Source organism: Mastomys coucha, unplaced genomic scaffold (assembly GCF_008632895.1).
Source record: "Mastomys coucha isolate ucsf_1 unplaced genomic scaffold, UCSF_Mcou_1 pScaffold23, whole genome shotgun sequence".
Lineage (NCBI taxonomy): Eukaryota > Metazoa > Chordata > Mammalia > Rodentia > Muridae > Mastomys > Mastomys coucha.
The window spans coordinates 116,707,874-116,712,425 of record NW_022196906.1 but is presented as its reverse complement, the minus strand read 5'-3'; positions in this window follow the sequence as shown (position 1 = coordinate 116,712,425).

Here is a 4,552-nt window from a genome sequence, read left to right as displayed (position 1 = left end):
CCACCCCCTTCTCCCTCTCGTCTCTGATAAGCAACCCCGGACAACACTCCTCCTCATCTTGTCATTTCAAGATTGTTGAAAAAAATGGAATTACATAGGCATGTAGTCTTTTTCTTTGTCCTTTCGTTAGAGAAAAGAAAAGAAAACAGCTCAATGTTATTTCCTGGAATTCCATCCTATTTACCAGAGTCAATAGCTGGTCAATGGACTGCTTTCAAGGCCTGAGGGTCTCCAGGGTCATCCAGGGGTCAGCATTTAACTGTCATATGGGGACGCACACTCTTGAAGGGCTGTTTCTCTATTTTGGTTATTATGGATAAAGATGTTATAAACACCACTGTGCAGGTTTATGTGGGAACATAAAATTTCTTGGGGATAAACACCCAGGAAAGTAATTGCTGGGCCGTGTATTAGTATAAGACACTGTGGATGTCTTGTTGAACAGCCACTCCACTCAATGCGCGCAGTGCCATTTATCAGCACTTAGTAGGTCAGTATTTGGTACTTTAGCCATTCTGACAGATGTAGTAATAGCTCAAGAAAATGTGCATTTCCCTGAGTGCTAGTTGACAGTGAACGTGCTTTTTAAAACAACGATTTAGTTTTACTGTACACTTTATATAAAATAGAATATCTGTTCAAATCTTTTGCCCACATCCCATTTAAAGTGCCTCGTTTGTCTGTTCATTTGTTTGGTTTCAGCATTTAGGCCTGAACCCAGTGACTTGGTCATGTCAGGCAAGAAGAGTTGTTTGTGCAATCTAGAACAGGTCCTCTGTGAGATGTTTGCATCGGTTTTGTCTGAGTCCCAGTCTTGTCTGTGTTCTCTTTTCAGGAATTTGCAGAACAGAAATTTCCAGACTAGATGAGATAGATGCAGTTTACCAATCTTTCATTTTGGTATTAAGCCAGAGAACTCTTGTCTAACCCTAAGTGTTGACAACTACCCAAAAATTTTAAGAGTATATTTGTTTGTTTATTTAGTATGTGTGTGGGTTTGCAGTTGTTACAGTAACAATGAAACCCAGGAGGTCTATTTATGTGGGTCTGCTTCTGTGATCTGCATCCTGCTCCACCAGCCTTTGTGCCTACCTAAACTTCACCAGTGTTATGCTGTCTCACAGCTAAGTTGTAAGCTTCTGTGCCAGGTAAAGTAGTCTTAAGGATTGCTTCAGCCACTCCATATACACTACAGAGAAAGCTTTCAGACACACACACACACACACACACACACACACACACACACATGCACACATACACACACGTTAGAATTTTGTTAGAAATTGCATCAACTATAGATTAATTTGGGGGGAAGTTTTTTCTAACGTTGCTTCTTTTTGAGTATAGGGTATCTCTTGTTATTTATGCCTTCATTTATTTTTGTCATTTTAGAATTGGCTTAGATTTATACCTAAGGATTTTTTTTTTTAATTTTTCTTCCTTTTCTTTTCTTCTCTTTTCTTTTCCTTATGGAAGTAGCCGTAAATGTTATCTCATTTAAAATTTTAGTTTCCATATGATCATTGTTAGATGTATAAAAACACAATTAAAATATCCATGTTTGGGCTGGAGAAAGGGCCCAGCTGTTAAAAGCACTCTTGCTCATCCAGAGGTCTGCAGTTCAGTCCAGCACCCAAGACAGGCAGCCCACAAGCACCTGTGACTCCAACTTCAGGGCATCTGACACACTCCTCTGACCTTGTTGGTACTGTACACAGGTGCATAGATCCCCACACAGACACACACTTTAGAAAATATATCTTAAAAGACATATAAATTGAACTTGATAGTTGTGACTATTCAGACCTTACTTATCACATGTAGGAGTCTCCTGTGATCACGCTGCCTCTGTCTGAAAACAAGGCACATTTGTTTTCTTCCTTTACATCTGCATGCTTTCCAATGTTGTCTTATTTCAGTGGCTACAAGCTCCAACTCTTTGTTGGGCAAGAATGCTGATGTAAACAACCTGCCTCATTTCTGATCTTCTGGGGAAAAATCATTCACCATGAAGAACTCTAGATACGGGGTTTATAGATTTTTTTATCTTTTCCATGATTTTACAATATGACACATTGTTATTATCAGTTGGTTCTCAGATATGGAATCAAAGTAATTCACCTGTGTATATCCCAATGGGCAAGCATGTATTAATAATAATTTGTACATATTTAGATTAAATTTTGTTGTGGATTTTCACATCAAAGTTCATAAAAGATGCTGACAAGAGTGTTGCTATGTTTTTCTTTGTTTACAGTCTAGTTTTATGATTAGAGCCTCATGAAGCTAATTGGAAGTATTCTACCCTTTTATGTTTTATGGAGTACATTTTGTAAACATATTGTTAATTTTTTACATTTTGGTAGAATTCTCTTCTAAAATCGTTTGGCCATGGAAATTTTTTAAACAAACTTTTAGGTTGTAAATTTAATTTCTCTTAATGGTTATAGGAGTAGATAATATATTTAATGTTGGTTTAATGTTAGTTTTTAGCTTGAGGAAAATTAAATTACTTTCTAAATTTCGAAGTTTCTTCTGTGGCTGGAGAGATGACTCAGTAGTTAAGAACACTTGCTGCTCTTCCAGAAGACCAGGGTTCAGTTTCCAGCACCCACGTGAAGGCTGACAACCACCTGTAACTCCAGGTCTAGGGTATCCAATGCTCTGGCCTCCTTGGGCACTTGGACTCTCATGGACATACCCAAACACAGACATATAATTTAAAATAATCAAAATAGATTCTTAAAAATGGAAACTGCAATTTCTTTTAATGAATGGAGCATGTAATTCAGAGTAGCATTGCTCGTGTGTTAATGCATGTTAATGTTTGTGTGTTAATGCTTGAGAGCTAATAAATAATGCTTGTGTGTTGATGCTTGTGCGTTGATGCTTATGTGCTAATGGTAGCAGGAAGGCAGTGATGTCATTAGGCTCATTTCTGATATTGAAGACTTGTGTTTCTTTGTCTTAGTTTTTGTTAGTTTTACTAGGGATGTATCAGTCTTATTGATTTCACTAAAGAACCAGCTTTTCATTTTACACTTTTCTGTTGTGTTATTTCCAATTTAGTTGTCTCTTTTGTATGCATGTTTGAGCACTTGTGCCAGGTGGGGGGGCCATGTGCACATGTATGTTTGTGCATATGGAGGTCATAGAACAATGTCAGACATCATCTTCCAGGGCACCATCTATGTCCTTTGAGACAGGATAGCTCACTGACCAAGTCGGATGTTAAGCCACTGAGCTCCAGAGTACTGCTGTCTCTACTGCCCCAGAGCCGAGATTACACCGTGCACCGCCATGCTTAGCATGTTCTGTGAATTCTAAGATGGAATCTTTAGGGTCCTCACGCTTGAAAGCAAGTGCTTTGCTCCCGAGACTTTCCCGAAGTCTCTAATTTTAAATAATATTATTTTTCTCCTGATTTTCCCCTCTGTATCTTGCTTTGGGTTCATTTGGCTGTACTTTTCTAGCTTCTTGAGGGAGGAACCTGCGTTACTGGCTTGCAGTCTTCCCCTTCTGCTGTAGTCATCCAGTGCTGTAAATTTCCCTTCTGGCATGGCTTTAACTGTGTCTTGATATTTTTGATAGGTATTTTCATTACAATTCAGCTCTAATACATTAAATTTCCTTCTCAGACATCCTCTTTGACCTATAGTTTATTTATAAATGTGTTGTCTAAATTTCAAGTGTTTGAAGATTTTTTTCCTGTCAGCTTTGTTATTGATTTCTAGTTTGATTCTACTATAGTCAGAGAATACAGTTAAAATTCAATTTTTATAAGTTTTCCTATAAGTTTCTAGAAGGTTTTCCTATGAGGCAAGATAGGCTCTTTTGGCTCTTGAGTGAAATAGACATATGTGTGTCCACACACACACATACACACACACACACACACACAGATGCATACATGTATGCATGCCCACATGCACACACACACACCACTGCTATTGAGTGAAGAGTGTTCTATACATTGGTTACTTTCTCTGGATTGTAACATTTTCTCCTGGGTACTTGCAAGAAAGTTACAAGACAAGGTGTTTTCTTTTGTATATGTGTGTGTGTGTGTGTGTGTTTGTGCATGTGTATGTGTGTGCATGTGTGTATATATGTGTGTGTATGTGCGTGTATGTGTGTGTGCATTATGTGTATATGTGTGCATATGTGTGTGCGTATATATGTGTGTGTATGTATGTGTGTATGTGTGTGTGCATGTATATGTGTGTGTATGTGTGTGTGTGCATTATGTGTGTATGTGTGTATATGTGTGTGTACGTGTATGTGTGTGTATGTGTGTGTGTACGTGTGTGTATGTGTGTGTTTGTGTGTGTATGTGTGTGTATGTGTGTGTTTATGTGTGTGTATGTGTGTGTATGTGTATGCGTATGTGTGTGTGTATGTGTATGTGTGTGTTATACACACAGTAAAAGGTTGCTGGGGAAGAGGAGACCCTTCCTTGACACTTCCTGCTGCTGCACTGGGAAGTCCAGTGGTGCACATTGCCTCTCATGCCACTGTAAGTAGTCTCTCACCCAGCTCCAGTAAATACCCA